Raw genomic sequence first — 21,539 nt, 5'->3', positions numbered from 1 at the left:
GCTGAGCTATGTATCTAATCCTTGCTGAGCTGTGTATCTAATCATATCCTGTGTGATACTGTCTGCTGAGCTGTGTATCTAATCCTTTCCTGTATGATACTGTCTGCTGAGCTGTGTATCTAATCCTATCCTTTGTGATACTGTCTTCTTAGCTGTGTATCTAAACTTATGTTGTGTGATACTGTCTGCTGAGCTGTGTATCTATTCCTATTGTGTGTGATACTGTCTGTTGAGCTGTGTATCTAATCCTATCCTGTGTGATACTGTCTGCTGAGCTGTGTACCTAATCTTATGTTTTGTGATACTGTCTGCTGAGCTGTGCATCTAATCCTTTCCTTTCTGATACTGTCTGCTGAGCTGTGTATCTAATCCTTTCCTGTGTGATACTGTCTGCTGAGCTGTGTATCAAATTCTTGCTGAGTTGTGTATCTAATCCTATCATGTGTGATACTGTCTGCTGAGTGTGTATCTAATCCTATTATGTGTGATTTTGTTTGCTGAGCTGTGCATTTAATCCTATCCTGTGTGATACTGTCTGCTGAGCTATGTATCTAATCCTTGCTGAGCTGTGTATCTAATCATATCCTGTGTGATACTGTCTGCTGAGCTGTGTATCTAATCCTTTCCTGTATGATACTGTCTGCTGAGCTGTGTATCTAATCCTATCCTGTGTGATACTGTCTGCTGAGCTGTGTATAGAATCCTTTCCTGTGTGATACTGTCTGCTGAGCTATGTATCTAATCCTATCCTGTGTGATACTGTCTGCTGAGCTGTGTATCAAATCCTTGCTTAGTTTTGTATCTATTCCTATCATGTGTGATACTGTCTGTTGAGCTGTGTATCTAATCCTATTCTGTGTGATATTGTCTGCTGAGCTGTGTATCTAATCCTATCCTGTGTGATACTGTCTGCTGAGCTATGTATATAATCCTTGCTGAGCTGTGTATCTAATCATATTCTGTATGATACTGTCTGCTGAGCTGTGTATCTAATCCTATCCTGTGTGATACTGTCTGCTGAGCTGTTTATCTAATATCCTATCCTGTGTGATACTTCCTGCTGAGCTGTGTATCTAATCCTATCATTTGTGATACTGTCTGTTGAGCTGTGTATCTATTCCTATCATGTGTGATACTGTATGCTCTGTACCTAAGGCTATTGTGTGATACTGTCTGCTGAGCTATGTATCTAATCATATCATGTGTGATACTGTCTGCTGAGCTGTTTATCTAATCATATCCTGTGTGATACTGTCTGCTGAGCTGTGTATCTAATCCTTGCTGAGCTGTGTATTTAATCGTATCCTGTGTGATACTGTCTGCTGACCTGTGTATCTAATATTCTATTATGTGTGATACTGTCTGCTGTGTATCTAAGTCTATTACGTGATACTGCCTGCTGAGCTGTACATGTTGTCGTGTAGCCCTTGCCTAAGGGTCCATCCTGACGTCCGTAGAATGGGTCCGGATCCGTTCCACAATTATGCGGAACAGGTGCGGACCCATTCATTTTCAATGGGGCCGGAAAAGATGCTGAAAGCACACAGTGTGCTGTCCTCATTTCCAGTCCGCGGCTCCGAACTTCCGGTTCGCGGCTCCGCCAAAAAATAGAGCATGTCCTATTCTTGTCCGCAGCTGCAGACAAGAATAGGAATCCTCTATTAAGTGCCGGCGATGTGCGGCATCAGTGTTTTACATCCTAGAGAGACCCGGTCTAAAACCTTCCCGGACACCTGATATACCTGTGTGCCAAATTTGGTGAAGATCGATTCAGTCGTTTGGTCACACATAAAGAACAGACGTCCAGACAGACATAAAGACGTCCAGACAGACATAAACTCATTTTATATATATAATAGACTAGCAGAAGGACCCGGCTTCGCACCGGTATATTTCATCTATTTCATTTTATGTTTCCATGTGTCGTGACCTCTACAGTACCTGCCCTTTTGACAATGACCTCCACAGTGGCCGCCCCTTTAACATTGACCTCCACAGTGCCTTCCCCTTTAATAGTGCCTGCCCATTTAACAGTGACCTTCACAGTTACCGCCCCTTTAAAAGTGACTTTCACAGTGACCGCTCCTTTAACAGTGACTTTAACAGTGACCGCCCCTTTAACAGTGATTTTCACAGTGACCGCCCCTTTAACAGTGACTTTCACAGTTACCGCCCCTTTAACAGTGACTTTTACAGTGAACGCCCCTTTAACAGTGACTTTCACAGTAGCCGCTCCTTTAAAAGTTACTTTCATAGTGACCGCCCCTTTAACAGGGACCTTCCTAGAGCTCCACAGTGCCCGCCCATTTAATAACAGTGACCTTCACTGTGCCCACCCCTTTTTAAAACATTGACCTCCACAGTACCCGCCCCTTTAATCAGTAAAGAAAAATGGCTGGGTTGTTATGGAAACCTGGAGTAAAACTGTGTTTATGGAAGTTGGGATTTGAAGAGAAAGACTTGCAGGCTTGTATTTGGGGGGGGACTCATTTTTTGGGAATATCTCAGGAACGGTAAGTCCTAGAGAGCTTGGACCCCGTCTAAAACCTTCCCGGACACCTGATGTACCTGTGTGCCATATTTGGTGACGATCGGTCTAGTCGTTTGGTCGCGCATAAAGAACGTCCAGATAGACGTCTAGACAGACAGATAGACAGACAGACAGACAGAAACTCATTTTTATATATATAAGAGATAAGAGATTGTATAACATGAAAATGCAGTTTAATCTGCTAGCAACATATTATAGAGCAGGAGGAGCTGAGCAGATTGATACACAGTTTTATGGTAAAAAGATTCAGAAAAACTTGTATTTTATTCATTCATATCTATGCACTTTCTGGGCTTTAAAGTCCAGTAGTTGATCCCATCAGTGATTGATATCCTCGCTTCTATGACTGTGTATACAGATATGGCTGTCAATCACTGAAAGGACCGCCTCCTTGACTTCAAAGCCCAGAATGAGCAGGTCTTTTTATAATCACTATAAAAAAATCACTCAGATGCCGATATTGACTGGTTATTGACTGCTTACTGCTCACCTCCAATCCCAGCCCCTGCAAGTAGGTGCCATTCCTCATAAATGGTTATATTAGGGGACATTATTGTGGCCACAAAATCTTCATCTCCCACAGCTCCACCCACAGGAGCAACTAGAAGCTTTGGGGCCCAGTGCAAATTGTGCCATTATTAATACTTTTGTCGTCCTGTGTGGCAAGACCCCCACAGACACAAGGGCCCAGGAGCAACTACTGCTTCTGCACCCCTACACAGTTTAACTGTTTCAAGCTTAAATTACAAAATAGGTCAGTGTGGAATCGTTACATTTTTTTTTGTCTATTTTCAAACCATCTCAGTTTTGTCTAATGCGTTTCATCTGCTTCTCTGCATATGACGGAACAAGATAAAAAGACCCTTCAAGAAGTCTCCAGTCTTGGCTGCATACTTTTTGTATATTATATCAATGAAATGTTTTCAAAGCAGCGACAGGAGCATCTCAGATGTGTTTGCAGTACCTCCTCTTCATCTGCAACTGATATCCCTTTATACTATTATGTGTAATTTAGGTGTCAAAATTAGTGTGAGCTGCAATATTGGATCAATTTTCTTTTCAAGTCAAAGGATAGCAGAGGAAAAGTGCTACTTCTCTCCAAAGAGATCTTTATATTGATAAGATAATTTCCTTCACCACCATCATCCACCATTCTACAAGCACAACAGCTCCAGTGCTACAGGACATGTATGGAGCCATATAAAAGCACATAATAGGACATGAATCTATGTTCTCCTCTCAATGGTTTCTGATGGCTCTTAGGGGGTTGAACAATGGAATACTTATAGGTGATACTGAGGTAGCCCCTGGTGTCTGGACAATAAAGGTCCCTCCATCGCATAAGAATCATAACTGGCACATGGTAGGTATAGTAGGAGACCTGTTACAGATTTTTCACTAGGACCCAGAGGCTTCAATTTGAGACTGAGACTGGTGCCCCAATAGTCAAAAACTGAAACCTGCTGATCCAGTAGGCAAGTATACCTTGGCTGATCACCTTATGGGCAACATTGATTTTGAGAAATTCGAATTTTGGACTGTTTTGTGCTCTGTAGGTGATAAGTCGTGGCTTTGAGATATAGAGCAATAAGCTTGATCAACTACATAGAGCTTGGTTTAAGGTTAAATGAGTATCATTGATTTTACTGAATTACATAAAGATTCCAAATCCTGAAACTTCTCTGTTTTGGGCTCTTATTGGTTTGCAGGCTTTAGATCTAATTTCTTCAAATTGTACTTGGCCATTGTTGTATTGTTTTCTTATAAGAGGGTTTGCAAGTTTCTTTCAACTCTCTGAAATATACTGTGGCGAAATCAACCTCGCCACTGGGTTTTGTAGGGGCCTGGCTGCTGGCCTCTTGCCCCAGGATTATGGGCCCTCTCATCAGCCAGGCCTCATTTGTTCACAAAGGACTTGAACTCACTTGAACTCCTGGTCTAATTCGTGCCATTTTGGGATGTTAAATGTCTGTGTATTGAAAAGGGTTGTGACATTGTATGTTTATATGGTGATTTGTGTTCTGTTGTCCCCACATGTATATTGGCGATTTCTCTTTGTCTTGAGAGATAATTGGATTACTCCTCGGGTGTCTCCAGGGCAGAGAGGAGGAAACCAAGATGCATTGTGAGGATGTATTGTCTCAGTGTATCCTGCAGTGCTGCATATCTGTCCTGTGTCCCAGTCTTCCTTCTGGTCCCCTAGGGGCGTGTACACCAGATGGGCTTGGTTGTTTTATACCTCCCGGTGGGCGGACCAGTATTTGCAACAACTGTAATAAAAACCAGGCTGGGTGTTACAGCACCTCAGACCACTGCTTGACCCTCAACACGGAGCCTTGTCTCGTTATTGGGGGGATCCACTGTATGCTGCTAGAAACTGATTGCCAGGAGTGTAAGCTGATTCCTGTTCGTCTGCTAGCAGCTATTCGTGAGGTTCCAGTTTGGAGTGCTATTTTGTATCCAGTTCGGGAGTTTGGTGTTCTGCAGTAGCTGTGCCTGTCTCTCAGAAAGGGGCCTATCGCCTAAACGGATTTTAACCCCTCTGCTGAAACGGTCCGTTACATATACTTTACAGGGTAAGCCAATTTTTTTTTTTTATTTAGCATAGGCCATCAATATGATATTGATGGATGTCTGTCCTACTCTCGACATCCCCACCAAACAACTGACTGAAAAAGCTATGATGCTCCTGCAAGCACTGCCTTCCCTTCATTATTTACCAGCAACATTGGGCAGCATGGTGGCTCAGTGGTTAGCACTGGTGCCTTGCAGCGCTGGGACCCTAGGTTTGAATCCGACCAAGGGCAACATCTGCCTGGAGTTTGTATGTTCTCCCTGTGTTTGCGTGGGTTTCCTCTGGGTACTCCGGTTTCCTCCCACACTCAGAAGACCTACTGATAGGGACCTTAGATTGTTAGCCCGATTGGGGACAGTTGGATGCTAGTGTCTGTAAAGCGCTACGGAATATAGTAGCGCTATATAAGTGCATAAAATAAACAGCATTGTACTTTCTGTAGTGGCAGAGACTGGTATTGCCTTTTAGTCCCATTTACTGCAATACAGTCCTGCTGAAAGTCAGTCTACCACTGATTTGATATTGATGGCATATTTGAACAAAAAACACTTTTGGGGTACAGCCAGGGGTGTAACAATCACGGTCGGGGGGGAGGGGGCCCGCTGTACTCTGATGGGGCCCGGCATGAAGTACAGTGATAATGTCGGGCCCTTCATGTCAGAGCTCTCTTCAAACATTAGGGGCTGCAGGAGGCAGGGCCAGCGCAGAGGCAGGGGGAAAGTGCACTCACGCTGCAAACTGGAGGCAAAAGGGGGGAAACAACTACAGTGAGGGGGCACAAAAGTGGCCATCTTTACTGAGGGGGCGGCCTAATCTGGAATAACTACTGTGAGGGGGCACATATCTGGCCAAAACTACTGTGAGGGGGCACATATCTGGCATAACTACTGTGAGGGGGCAAATATCTGTCATAACTACTGTGAGGGAGGCACATATCTGGCCATAACCACTGTGAGGGGGCGCATATCTGGCCATAACCACTGTGAGGGAGGCACATATCTGGCCATAACCACTGTGAGGGGGCACATATCTGGCATAACCACTGTGAGGGGCACATATCTGGCCATAACCACTGTGAGGGAGGCACATATCTGGCCATAACCACTGTGAGGGGCACATATCTGGCCATAACCACCGTAAGGTGCAAATGTTGAGTTTAGTAGTGGAAATGATGAGAAGTCAGTTATTATCAAACAGTTGAACATTTACTAAATCAATTGTCTTCAGGTAATCAGTACAGACACAGTTCATTTGTATAATATAAGTGATGACTTGAAATAAGTTCTTTTGTATTCCTTTTATCAGGTTTAGGTAATTGTCAGTTGAGGAGTTCTCTTTAGGATTGACTCTTTACAGGCAAGACTTCTGTAATTATTCTAAGTCCAAACTATAGCACACAGGTACTAAATATGCGTTTTTTTACTTATCTTGAGCTATCCAATAAGGGCGTTCCCATCACGGCAGGCAAACACTTCTGCTTCATTATTTGCAGGATGCTCCACTAAAAAGGTTTAGGTTCTTCCATATGTCCCGGAAGGCTTCTAGTGAATAAGGACAATTCTGTGCACTAAGTATCCATACGTGTCCTGGCACTTAGAAAGTTACGCTCAGGCACTGGTGCTGATGAGGTCCATAAATTAGATTAAGCTGTAACCCTCACTAGGCTTGCTTCATATTTAGACATAGACTTACTGTCTTGTGCTTGGCTGCTGTAGATAAATGTTAGATGTACTCCCTTAGCCTGGCCAGAACCAAGAAGTAGAAATAGCAGACTACATGGTGGACGATGCCTGTTTCTCTCCATGTTTTCTCTCCTCTCACTAACTACTAACTTCCTGTTCTTCTCTCAGCTAGACACACCCAAGCTATAAATATTATGTGGTGACAGCACCACCTAGGGGCGACTGGGTGTAATGAGATTGCCAGCCTGATAATACCATACAATGCAAATACATAGGCAAATGTTTAAAGTGTTCCATTTACACACTGATGTGGGACGCTGCATGAGCAGTGTATATTGTGATGAAAAAAATGAATCAAGCCAACAAAGGAGGCAATATGGACAATGACAATACACTATAAGTGCCAATTGCGAACAAGAATAGGCAGTTCTATGGGGATGCCGGCCGGGTGTATTGCGGATCCGCAATTTGCGGATAAACAATACAATACGGACGTGTGAATGGTCTCTAAGTCTGCATTAGACGGTGGACATCTATCTCCACAAGTGCCAGTTTGTAGCTGTTAGCCAGAAGTTCAAGGGAGAGAGACATCAGCAAGAGGTGCCATTAAACTGACACTTTGCCAGTGATCATACCTCATCATCTGGGGACAGAAATTACACTTTGTACCAACTACTTCTGGATATACTACACATTATATTTTTCACTAAGTAAAGAGAGTAATTTATTCTTTTACTTCTGGCCTGAGTCTTTATATCACCTTTTCACTGCACCGATCCGATTCCTCAGAGAACAACGGCCTCAGGGAGTACACAGTGACATGGTGGACAACTCCTTTAAGTTAGAAAAAGCAGAGACTTAAATGTATGAACTACAAATTTTCATTTCCCACAAAGCTTTGGGATCTATACCGTGATCAGAAACAGTGCAGCCCAAGTGCTCGCCTACAAATTCCACGCTATACAGTGAGCTGTTTAAAGACACCTGCACACACCTGCATACCAGAGCCAACACATGAACAGATATGGTGCTATTTCTGGGAGGAAGCAGCCATATTTTCTAAAGCTGTATTATGCCTTTAAAATGCAGATATGGAATAGAAAAATGCTGATGTAAAAATGTAAAAAAAAAATGTGTAGACTTACTATAGCAGATAATTGTAACTAATTTGTGAATAATGTAATTTCCAAGATGAAACCTGGATAACGGAGAGGTGAGTGGAGCGATGGCCATTATAATAATTAATTACGAATTAAGACAGTATTACTGATCAGATTGTATGTCCGGCAATGACTGTTTGGTGGCTTGAAGTTAATATAATAAAGAGAAACATTAAAAGAATTGTTTTATATCCAAGTGGGAGGGTCTCCTGAGGTAGGTACAGCCACATGACAGCCCAAATGCTCCATGGAAAATCCATGGAGAATTTTGTATAGTGCAGCCTGATGCTTTCTCTACAATTCTGAATAAATGGCTGGAAATCTGATTAATGTTCCCCATTAATATAAACAGAGTAATCTTTGAATAAAACAGAATTAAAGCCTTTTTTTTTCCAGGTCATGAGAAGACGATGACAGCAGCAGAAGAATAGTGTGGTGTCCCTGTGGGGGAAAGTGACCTGTCTAGTCCGGCCATTGTTTTAGGTATAAAAGTGCGGAGCTCTCGCACAAACCTAAATAACCGGAGTACTCCTAGAGTGAACACAACAGGATTTACCTTGTGTTTGTGGCAGTGTCAGATGTAGCAACACAGTTTCAGTCCACTTGGTAGATTCTTGGTGAACAAAATCTTTGCAGCGGTATATAGTTGAAGAAAATTCCTCTTGCGTTTTTGGAAAAAACCGCACCGGTAACCTGGTCTCAATACACACTAGACGCGTTTCGGAAACAAGTTCCTTCCTCAGTAGATAGTTGTTTCCGAAACCGCAAGAGGAATTTTCTTCAACTATATACCGCTGCAAAGATTTTGTTCACCAAGAATCTACCAAGTGGACTGAAACTGTGTTGCTACATCTGACACTGCCACAAACACAAGGTAAATCCTGTTGTGTTCACTCTCCCTGGCCTGACAAGTTCAGGCAACTACCGGCTCGGCTCAGCTATACCAACTTCCGTCTGGCCTGACGGTGCAGGCGCCTACGTCACAAACCAGCGATCGACTACCTGGCTGGACACGTGGGACGCTGAGCGAGCGGGTCTGATGGTTTGCTCCGCAAGGAACAAGTAAGTGGAGCCCGCAGATCGGAGAAAGCGGGGTTATTATCTGTCAGACGACATTTGAACGCAGAGTCCCCCTTGTGGGAAATTACAACAAGGACAATCTTGAACCTTTGGTTCCAACTATTTGGCAAATTGGTATCTATAATCATGGACATTTGAGCGGTTCATTATATTACCCCTTGCAGCCTAACTCTAGCCATAGGTCTCATTCCTAGGAGTACTCCGGTTATTTAGGTTTGTGCGAGAGCTCCGCACTTTTATACCTATTTACACATTTTTGTTATGTATGTATGCTGATACTGACACCAAGTCAGTTTGTATTGATTTAGTGTATAATAAATTTTATGCAAAATTACTGTGAGCCAGCCTATATTATTATTATTGATTTATTCCCTCTTTTCAGCTGGTAACTGAAAGGCTGAGCTCCAGTAGTTTGCTGGTGGAGCCTTTTCTAATTATTTGATACCGGCCATTGTTTTAGTTAGCACAGCAATGTACCTGTTGTCACGACTGTGACTGATCCAGACAGGTCTGGGAGGAGAAGGTTGCAGCGACTTGCTACTCGCGATAGCTTGTGAGTTTGCTCTGTGGTTCAGGGTATGTCATCCGGGTTTTGCCTTGTGAACCTTTTTGTCCTGACTGGGAGTTTGTAGGCATCCTTCTCAGGTGAGTCCTGTCTGCCACTCCCAGCTACTATATTAGTTTCAGTTTCACTTGCAGTCATTGCCAGATATAGTCCTTACTTCCAGTGCTATTCTGACGTTTGAAGGAGATCGTTTGACGGTGTTGCCGTGGAGCTCTTGTCCGGCGTGGACTGTCGTGTTTGGGATCGCCTTCTCTGCTCGTGACTGGATAAGTCTATCTCTGCTATAGATTGTTTGTTTGTTGCTGTCTTCCCCTGTTGTTCTCCTAGATGTGAGTGATGGTGACTAGTGCTCCCATCGGCCTTTCCCCAGTCTAGTCTTGTTAGGGTGAGTGAGGGTTTAGGCATCCTGCTCGCCGCACGGGTTCACACCCCGTCTAGGGTATCAGGGTAAACAGGTGCCAGCTTAGGGTTAGTCAGGGGTGGCCATTCTATTTCCCATCCGTAGATAAGGGTCCCCCTTCCCCTCCGTCTGGTGCGACACGACTGCTGCTGGGATAGCGGTCGTGACACCTGTACTATGAGCAGAGAAAAGAGGAAACACGTGGAAGGTATCAAACAGGTAGTGGAAAGAAGGAAAGGAGTGTGTTGACCTTGTGGGAGGTGGTTAACTGCCTACTCAAGTTATGATGCTGAGGATAGCACTGCAAATGATAGGAGCAATGGCATGATGTGTGATAACGACTGAGATAGAAGGAAGGATAAAGCCTTCTAGAAAACAGCAATGTAATAATGTACGAGGCAGTGGCCATGTATGCACACCTCCCAAACATCCCATTTTGTGCAGGTTTGTCCTTAAGGTGGTGATGCTTATTTAAATGTACCAGAAAGTATATGCTAGGAGGTTTTGTGAATGCTCATTATTGGATTAAGCCTTTTTTATGTGTATGTGGGCCCTTGGAGCGACCCTATGCTTGGATTAACAAGCATAGATCATGTTTAAGAAGATCACCATTGCCCCCAATACGTTAAATGAGCACTAGTACCTATTGCAAGTTATGTAGTACTGGCCTTGGATTTGTCCCTTGAAACAGGCAATGGAGAATGAAACAAAGACAGCTGTTACGAGAAAGAATTAATATAAGCAGAGGCATTAAAGATAGAAATGTGCAAATCAATTCTAAAATTTGGAAAAAAAAGTTCTGATTCTAACTAACTCAAATTTTGTGTGATTCTGTTTGGGAGAATCGAGATGAGGGGGAGACGATAGAAACTTTTCCAGGCAATCAGAGCACTTTTAAGTTTTTCCATATGGTCCATTATCACATATACACTTCAGAAAACAAGAGTCTCCTGTTTGGGACCCCCGTTACTTAAGCAGAATAGAGAGCCATTCATCTCTTCTTCAGATGCATTCAGCCTGTTCATGTATTTTATGTTCATTTGCATAGCTGAAATATAATAATATATTCATATATGCCCTTAAATGTCTTATAAACGAGGATTCAAATGTCCACACACAATCTTTGCTGCCAATGAGAACTTTAAGATTTCAGCAGGAGAAGAGTGAGTTGATCTTTCTGCAGACAGTGACCTGGTTCCCTATTACAATCAAAGCACGGATCGTATTTGACATGGGTTACTATCAGGAAAAGAATAGGGGGAAAGTGATATTGGTGGTGTTCCATTTGGGAATCCAAAAAGTTCAAACTTTATCACAGTCTTGTCATTTACTTCTTGTGCTCCCTGTGCTCTCCTCAGCATCACTTAACTAATACCTGTTTTTTTGTGGGAAGTTAAGAGGTGTGATAAGCAATTTGCAATGTTTAAATTCCAATTTTAGCATTTGTATGGTGCTGCTGAGCACAAATGTCTTTAAAAGAAGAAAAAAGGGAAGAAGCCAGGGCTGTCTGAGAGATAATTTGCCAATAGTCAACTCCACTTTCTCATATAAATTAAAGATGCTGGCAATAAATTGCACATGTGTTTTCACGACAACTCATCCGTCTCGCTATTGTTTGATGTTTTCTTTTGCCTCCAGTCTACTCTAGAAGTAATTTATGTCAAGCAAAATCTTTTCACCTACTGACAAAGATGCCATCCTACCGTGAGATGAGCAAAAAGTGGCTGAATCTCTATTCTTAAAAAGTTTTAATGATGACTGATATTATGCAGAAAGCTTTACAAACTAGACAAGGAAAAGATTGGCACGTTTGGGCAACACTTACGAGAGTCCAATTTTCTGTGATGTTTGGCCAATAGCCTAGGATTTAAAGGAGTTCTCTGCTGAAGACAACCTGTGTTCATACAGTATGCCTTACTAATGTCATAGAGGGAGTGCTCAGGATCCCCCTTTATGAGTCACAGCACCGAGCTGCTCGTGATGAACAGCTCTCACTCTGATGGAATTGAAAAGTCCATGAATAACATGGACTGCTATTCATCCGCAATATAATATTACAGAAACGTGTAGTTAGCTATGGCTCATAAGATTTTCAGTAATGAGACATTCCCTTTAATGGATATTTAAACTTTTTAGATCATCTGACTTTAGATGTGTTGGGAGATCATATTGGTGGGAATCCATAACCTGGGAACAAGGCTGGACTGCCCATCTGTCAAATACCAGATGGGCCGATGCCTGGGTGGACCATCCTGGGCCCTGAAACTAGTTGCCGCAACCTTTGGGATGGCAATACAGTTGAATAGTGCAGCAGGGTACAGGAACCAATGGTTCCAGGCCCCACCGTTCACTCTCATAGGCCAAGGATAGGCTATCGTGAAATGATGACATTGCTGCATCCACCTGCATTATTTCCCAGGTGGTCGCAATGATATCATCGTGCCAAGACGCAGGAAATGTCTTCCAGGCCAGTTGAACTTCATCCACTAAATCAAGTTTGCTAAGGGGGTGTGGCTTGGTGTATGGCCACACGGAGCTGCCGTGTTGCGGTCGGGTTACAGCGTGGCCAATTAGCCTGCACCTTCTTTTCATTTAACTAATGAAGTCCGCACTGCATAGTCGGTCCTCATTGTAATTACCTGACCACAGCACGACTGGCTGTACCCTTAGCTGAGAAAAGTGGCGTGATCTGAGATGCAATATTTGAACCAAAATTGCTTCAAAATTACAATATTCTGTCAACAATAAAATATCATGTACTGTGATAAATTTGGCGCCTCTTTAGACTGCTTTCCTAAGTTTATGCTGCCTACAGTCTAAAGGATTAGTAAATCGGTCCCATTGTTTGACATGGTTCTCCCTGCTTCTTTTAGACTTCTAGACTTCTTATGGGCTCACAAAAAAAATTGATAGTATTTCTAATTGCTGTATAGAATATACTAAAGCGCTGCTGTCTTATACAATGCATTACATCTCGTCTGCTACTGCTCTGCTTGTCATTGACAATGGAAAGGGGTTAGACGTAAGCCTTCCAGCTATGGAAATATCTAGTCAGTGCATGCTCCAGCACTTTACCTTAGTTGAAGGATGCTTTGACAATTACTCCTTGCACCTCAACACTTCATGTGCTGAGAAAAAACAGCTCATTATACATGCCTGTGCTCCACTGATAATCTGGGCCGTTCATCCTACACATTCTCTACAGTCAACACATATAAAAAGCTAAATACAAATGTGATAGCACTCTGCAACCAGCCTTCTGCCCTGCCTCTATGCTGGATGAGGCATTGGTGTACATTTTGGCCAAAGCGTAATAAGCCACTCACCACGTCAAGGTCGCCTCTATGGAGTGGTCCCTAACACTAGTTCCTACCTGTTTATGGGCCATGACAGCCACATAAATAAAAAGCTGTTGATGAGGGAACTTGTTAGTCTATTAAGCGTTGCGTACCACCTACTCTTGGAATCAATTACATGACAACTTTTTTGAAGTTGTAGTTAAAAATGCCCCACCCACTATGGACATTGCTTAGTTTTTCATTTGAATTATGCACTGATTAATTTCAAAATACACCTTTATAGTGGTTGGAAAGGCCGGGACAAAGTATTTAGGTGCCCGAGGCACGTAAGAAAAATGGTGCCCCCTCCCCATGCACAACAAATGTGAAGTGGGTGTATGCAATGTATATATGCAACTTACTGTATTTTAAATATCTAGTGGGACATTTATCATTTGAGATAATTTTCATGTCACTTTTAAGAATGGGTTGACCTCACATTTTATAGCTCCGTTTGACGTATACATTACAAAAAAAAAAAAAAAGGGAAAATGCAGCACACCACATGCTTGAATCCTGCAGAGCCTGGTAAAAAAGGATACTTTATTTTACAATGGTGAACTCTGTGGCATCAGTCTAAGGCATCTGTTTAACTTATAAATGTTAACGGATGGGAAAAACATGACGTGAACCCACCCTTAGTCTGGTTTTACATTGCATTGTCATGTAAATTTCTGAAATGTCTCATAGTTTTTATGTATAAGTGTAACTACATTGTGTTGTATGACCTAGGCCTTATGCACACAAACGTTGTGCTTCCGTAGGGTTCCGTTCCGTGCTTCCGTTCCGCACCATTCCGCATCTCCGGATTTGCGGACCCATTGAAGTGAATGTGTCCGCATTGGTGATGCGGAATGCCCACGGAACGGCACCCGTGTATTGCAGATCCGCAAATGCGGTCTGCAATACGGCAACGGGGCGCACACGCCCATGTGAAAGAGGCCTTAGACTGTATCTCTGTGTAGCTTCTACTCCTGGTTTTGGTTCACAATCAATGATGGAAAATACTGATCAAACACAGAATCAAAAACAGACCCAGATTCACTATTTATTTGTGGCAAAAATCAGTCTAAAAAGTGGTGCAAAATTTCAGTGCAATTCTGGGGTAAAAATATGTCTCAAAGCAAACTAACCAGTAGTTGGTATAGAGTCAGTGAAAAGCGTCTGTCCCTGCACCAGTGGAGCCACTGTTGGTTGTTGTGTTCACATGACGTAACATGACATGGGTCTCCTCATGCATAATACTGGACTCCAGAGCAGAAAATCAGGACTTTAATTCAAACTTCAGACCATAGTTAGAATGATTTTGGTTTCTACATGACTCAGCAAGTAGACCTATCCTCTACAAGACTCAGGTACACTACCCAAAAGTAGCCACTAATGGGGTCATTTATTAAGACCAACGTTTTAGATGCTTTTCTTAATACCCCTTGGACTGGTTCATGATGCGCCTAAGTTATGTAGAGGCGCTGGCCTAAATCTGTACCAGCTCCCTTGCTGGTGTAGATTTAGATAATTTTCTACGCCTATCACCTTTGCAACCGAATCTGCAACTGATATACGCCAAAAATGGGTATATATTTAATAATAAATGACCCCCTTAGAGCCTTCTTATAGAGCAGCAAGGGAATTATTTTACACCTTGTGGCAAAACCCAGGGTCCAATCAGACCACACCAGTAATTATTTACATAACTGCATGCCTACTTTTGCAGCAATATTTCTATCAGGGAACATTGTTTTTTCGATAATGAGTGTTCAAAAAAATTAATAAATTCTATAACTGTCTTGTGAATTCATGTTTGTTGACACAGTAACTGCATGCGGTCAACTGCATCACAACCGTGCTGTGCACCAGCACCCTCAGGAGATAAGCAGAAGATGGTGGATGACATGGATGACCTGTATCATTGAATTTGATTAATGGGAAGGTGTCACGGACGTTCGCGCCACAGGTGGCAGGAGATCGCTGAGACTGGCAAAACATGGTTTGATCTGACAGGTTTTCCCTGTGGATAAATTGGCGTCTGTGTTGTTTCTGGTATGGCCACACCCCTTGCCTCAGGTGTTGCTAATGTAGTCATTTAACCTTCCTTATTTATAGTTGCTACTCCCACAATGCTGTGCGGTTTATAGCTTCAGTTTCAATTTTGGATTGCTGGTGTGTGGATCTCGGCAGAGTTCCTGGTGCTTCCATTGCTCCTTTGAAGATAAGTCTTTTCTTTCCCTTTTGTATTTTGTTTGGGTTCTGTGTGTTGCATTTCCCTATTGTTTGTATTAGGCCTGAGGGAGACTCCTGTTCGTCCTTCCTTTTAGATGAACAGGTAGTCTCGTCCCTGCAATTAGTACCAGGGTCCTATAGGGCTAGATAGGACTCTAGGTATTCCTGTGTATGAACACTCCTACCTCTGGGGTCTGTTCATACTGATAGTCAGTCAGGATTTTGGTTAGGGTTTTACTAGGAGGTGTCCATTTTCCTTCCTTAGTTCTCAGGCCTAGTTCCCTGTTCCCCCCTTCCATCTTATGCTCGGTGTGATGTTTCCCTCCCACCCCGAAGTGTGACAGAAGGCCTTCATGCAATTCAAAGTCATTGATGCAGGGTAATCGTTCTATACCTTCTCACTGTCAATCGATTTCTATGATGCTCAGCAAATATTCCATGCTGTGTGCCCCAATCAAATTCAGTACTACTTGGAACCCATTCCATGCCCCCTCCACCTGAAGAATTTTAGTGCTGATGAGCATCCATGCTTCTCTTCCTAATCAAAGTCCAAGCTTCTCGGCTTGCAGTTTAGAAGTGTTTGGTAATGTTTTATTTGTGCATTCCATTTTATGGTGTCACTCCTGGAAGATGCATATGTAATATATGTGATGCAGTGGTGAGCTATGGTCTGCATACTTGAATTTGTCTGCTGTCCTGCATTTTCTCATTTGTATTAGTCTATAGATTTAGCCCTTACACTTTACTCAGCTTTTACCATAAATGACATATACTTTGCAATCTTGATTTTTAACATGCATAGGATGAAGAGACACAGCCAAGTGTATATCATATAACAACACAAGCATGTCTCTGCCGTTTAATTAAATGTTTTTTATACTGTAAATTATTTACAAGCAAATCACCTAAAGAATGGCTAAAAAAGAAGATTTGTGTTTTAAAATGGCCACGTTAAAGTCCTGACCTTAACCTGTGGCATGATTTAAAGAGGATTGTGCACACAAGGCAAAAATATTGATAAACTGAAACATGCTTGCAGGGTGGAATTGCACAAAATTCCTTCTCATCACAGCACTACTTATTTCCAGCAACAAGAAGCATTTTGTGAAATGTGATTGCTGCTGGGCCTGCAGCCAGTTTTGTTAATTTGGTTTTGTGTTTAGTTTAAAAATAGAATTTTGTAGGCCTCCTGAACCTATTCCAGTCTCTGGGGTGGATCCTAACCTTTGGCCGGAAGGTTTATTGAGTATTCAACCCCTGAACTGGTCATGACTGTTGGGTCTATTCATTCTGAAAGGAGTTCTTTAAATATTCCGAAAAAATTATCTGTTGGTGTTATTTTGGGATTACCTTTGATGGCATATGGGCCAGTAAAGGGGTTATCCGACCCCATAAGTGCCCCCCCGTATGCCTAGGCCCCTCACACACCATGTACTTACCTCACTTCCCAGCACCCGCTATGCTTCTGAAGCCTGCACTGCCGCCGCTGCATCTCCCTGTCGTGTGAATCAAAGCATTCGTTGATGGGGGGGGCAGAGGGCAGCCAATAGCAAGCTGCGACGGGAACAAGCCTCCCCAGCGTCACCCGCGATGCTAGGGAGGCTCGTTGCCATCACCTCCTGCAATTGGCTATCATCTGCGTGATGGGAAGATGCAGCGGTGGCCGTGCAGTCTTCAGAAGCGATGCGTGTGTCTGGGAGAGCGGTAAGTACATTGTGTGTGAGGGGCCCGGCATATAGGGGGAATTTCAGAGGTCAGATAACCACTTTTATTGGAGTACTGGATATTTAGTTAAATGGGAGCCTCAATGTTCTAATCATTGTCTGTCCATTCAGCTCCCTGGTCTTGAAATGAATGAAGGTCCTATTCTCGAATACATTAAGGATTTTCAGGATGTTTTCTCCAAAAAGGCTTCTGAGACCTTACCCCCACATCGTAAATACGATTGTGCTATCGAACTTATTCCTGGTGCTATCTATCCTAAATCTATAATAAATCTATAATCTTACAGGACCTTAAAGACAGTTTATGAAAGATTATATTCAAGATAGTCTCAAGGTCGGACATATTCGGTCATCTGTATCTCCTGGGAGCGGGGTTTTCTTTATTGAAAAAAAACTATGGTGGATTACACCCTTGCATTGACTATAGAGAGGTAATCAAAATCACGGTCAGAAACCAGTATCCCCTTCCTTTCATTCCTGAACTCTTTAATCAAATTGTTGGAGCCCAGTGGTTCTCTAAAATTGATCTTAGAGGAGCCAATAATTTGATTAGAATACAGGAAGGGGACGAATTGAAGATGGCGTTCAATACCCCTGAAGGTCATTTTGAATATCTTGTAATGCCATTTGGGTTGTACAATGCTCCAGCCATTTTTCATAAATGCAATTTTTTGTGATTTCCTGGGTTTATTTGTGGTCATCTACTTTGATGATATTCTGATATTTTCTCCCAACTGGACCCCTAATGTTGTCCATGTACCAAAGGTTCTTCAAAAATTAGAAGAAAATCAGTTGTTTGCTAAATTTTGTAAATGTGTTTTTGAAGTTTGAAGTCTATTACCTGGGTTATATAATTTCACCTCTATATGGGACCCTGCCAAGGTTCTACCCATAATTGATTGAGCAATACCCACTTCCCTTAAGGCTCTTCAGAGATTCCTTGGTTTTGCTAATTATTATTGAAAATGTATTAGAAACTTATCAGTCATTGCTAAACCACTTACTGACTTTACAAGGAAAGGTGCTTTTGAAGCTCTGAAAAAGAGTATTATCCATGCACCGCTACTCATTCAACCTGACCTCACTAAACAGTTCATCATTGATGTGGATGCTTCTGATGTTTGAGTGGGTACTGTCCTCTTTAACCAACCTTCAACCATGTACATTCTTTAAAAAAAAAATCCTCTGTCGAGAGGAATTATGACTGAGTAACTGAGAATTACTGGCTATTAAATGGGCTTTTGAAGAGTGGCGATATTTCCTGGAAGGGGCTCTTCACCAAATGATTTACTTAAGGATCATACAAACCTGATGTACCTAGACAGTGCTAAGCGCTTGAATCCTAGACAAGTATGCTGGGCCTTGTTCTTTACCCACTTAAATTTTGTTGTCACATATCGTCCTGGGTCCAGTAATGTGAAAGCATATGCTTTATCACGTGGTTTTAGTGCCAAGGATTCCGGTGAAATGAAACCTGTTTAAATTCTTACTCCTGGTATCGTCATTGCAGCTGCTAAATCCTGATCTTACTTCCAAAATTCACAGTTGTCAGTATATGGCTACCCATAATCTTCCTTCTGGAAAAATGTCTGTTCCTCCAGGTCTTTGTCTTAGAAGGGTTATCCAACCACTATAATGACCCCCCCTAATGCCCAGGCCCCTCATATAGGTTATACTGACCTGGTACCTGCATCGCTTCTTATCCCTGCACAGCCGCTGCATCTCCCTGTCGCGAGGGGCAGCCAAAACAAGCCATGATGGGAACGATTATCCCTAGCGTCACCCTAGGGAGGCTCGTCCCCGTCGCTGGATAGTGGACAGATGCTCTCGTCCAGGTGTGCACCGGAAAAATGCTGCTGGCTCGGGCTGGTACTGGCAGTGGAAGCTATAATAACAATATGGTTGTAAGAATGCTCATTCATCAGGTAACTGGATAAACATACATGTTTGGGTCCGCGCTGAATGTTCACAAGTAGAGATTAGTTCAAAAACACAGTTTCTTCCGGAGGTTTTTTCTCTCGATCTTTAAAGGGAGTCTGTCACCTACATAACATGTTTTAAACTGATGATATAGCTCTGTGGGAGGCAGATCCATAAAACTGATGGTACCCATGTTTAGTTTTTCAGAGCCTCCAGAGTACCTAAAATGAGGTTTTAAAAATATGCAAATTACCTATCGCAAGTGCCCAGGGGCGGAGAGTGTGCTACAAGTGCCCAGTGCTCCCCGCCTTACTTGCTCCTGACTCCTCCCCTCTGTATCGTCCGGCCAGCCCTGTATCCTTGCGGCGTCATTTTCATCTCCATTCATAATCCAGAGCCTGTGCGCTTTACCGCCGGTGTACGTAACTGCGCATGCGCATGGCATATCAGTATGCCTCTGCCCACAGTGGGCAATGTACTGCGCATGCCCGGACCCGGCAGTGAAGCGAACAGGCACTAGATTATGAATGGAGATGAGAATGGACGATACAGAGGGGAGGAGTCAGGAGCAAGTAAGGCGGGGAGCACTGGGCACTTGCAGCACACTCTCCGCCCCTGGGCACTTGCGATAGGTAATTTGCATATTTTTAAAACTTCATTTTAGGTACTTTGGAGGCTCTGAAAAACTAAACATGGGTACCATCAGTGTTATGGATCTGCCTCCCACAGAGCTATATCATCAGTTTAAAACATGTTATGTAGGTGACAGACTCCCTTTAACTACAGCCCCCTCGATCTCTGAACCGACCGGCAACCGAAACAGATCTTATCCCTTGGGCAGGAGTACTGCATATTTTGTGCATGATATTGAAAGAAAAAACTCCGTAAGTACAATAAATTATTACGAATATTTTGGCTTGCAGGTCTGCTTTATGTCCGTTTTCCATTTGAAGGGATAACGCCTGTTTTGGTTGCCGTTCAGTTCAGAGATCGAGGGGGCCGTAGTTAAAGATCAAGAGAAACAACCTCTGGAAAAATCTGTGTTTTTGAACCATTCTCTACTTGTGAACATTCAGCGCGGACCCAAACCTGTATTTTTAGGCTTTTATAATATAGGGAGAGTGGACCTTCTCGCTCCTTTTGGGACTGCAGCTTTAGTAGCACTAGGAATAACACACACGATTTATTTTTGTGGTATCAGGTAACTGGAGTCTCTAAACATGTTTAAAAAAAATTGCTTGCCGGGGCAGATTGTGCTGTGTAATAGGCGCTCTGCTGCCAGAAAACAATGATTCAGTATGAGAATGAGCGATGGCATTAGCGGTCATCCTTCCCCATATTGAGGTGGAGATCTCTTTATGTAATAGCAGCAGTCTCCTCTGCTACCAAGCAGCAGTGGCGGATCCAGAGCCTGGTCTCGGGAGGGGCACTTCCCCGGGAAATAGGAGATTATGGGGCCCCTGTGTCCCCGTCCACCCTCAAGCCACACCCACACACAGCCCCACACATATATCGCGCCCATACATCTTACATCCAGTGACGTCTCCTTTGATGTAGATGTTTTATTTCTTCATTTTCTCCATTCAGACCAGACCACCATGATTTCTTTCAGCCATCTCTCATCTCTGCAGAGTTTGACAGACAGACAGACATCTTAGTTTCCTACTTTTCCTCCCACCTTCTCAACATCCCATTATGCACCCCTAATACTGAGATGCTGTGCCCCCAAAACTATACTGTAGAAACAGATAAACCCCCTGAAAATACTAGTTACACACAGATAGTGCCCCCTTCAATAATTATTGAAACACAATGCCCTAAAAAATAACTGCACCCAGCAAATAGTGCCCCTGACACTAATAGTGTAACCATAATGTCCCCCAAAAATAACTGTGCTAAGCTGATACTGTGCCAGGGTGCCCCCACAGTAATAGTGCTCCCCAAAATCCCAACAATAGTAATAATTCTGTGCCAAAGTGCACTTAGTGGTAATAGTGCTCCTACAGTGCCCCCAACAGTAATTGTGTCCCAGAATTAATAATGCTCTCATAGTCCCCCAGTTGTAATAAAGCCCCCTTATTATGTGCGCCAGTACAAAAAAATGCTCCATTGTGTGGCAGTAAAAAAAGAAAAAACCTCCTCTTAGTGCCCCCAGTCAAAGTGCCCAGAGTCCCCAAAAAACACTTAGTGCCCCCAGTTGATTATTGTGTTAATGTTCTATTTCTTGATACTTCAGGTGCTTTATGTTTATTTCGAATACACCAATGCATTCACATAAAGAAATGACCACAGTCCTTGTTTTCACATATTCATGTCCTGTCACT

At 42.9% G+C, this 21,539-nt stretch overlaps 1 long non-coding RNA gene across 1 annotated transcript; it reads right to left on the bottom strand.

Moving 5' to 3' along the window:
• Window positions 1-2,843: 2,843 nt before the first annotated feature.
• On the bottom strand, window positions 2,844-19,245 carry LOC121005628. Its single transcript, XR_005779956.1, has 3 exons — window positions 19,235-19,245; window positions 11,478-11,483; window positions 2,844-2,983 (listed from the first exon to the last, which is right to left on the bottom strand). It is a non-coding gene; the product is annotated as an uncharacterized LOC121005628 (long non-coding RNA).
• Window positions 19,246-21,539: the final 2,294 nt, after the last annotated feature.

This window comes from Bufo bufo, chromosome 1 (assembly GCF_905171765.1).
Source record: "Bufo bufo chromosome 1, aBufBuf1.1, whole genome shotgun sequence".
Lineage (NCBI taxonomy): Eukaryota > Metazoa > Chordata > Amphibia > Anura > Bufonidae > Bufo > Bufo bufo.
Note: the sequence above shows the minus strand (reverse complement) of the source record. Positions and strands in the feature narration are given on the sequence as shown.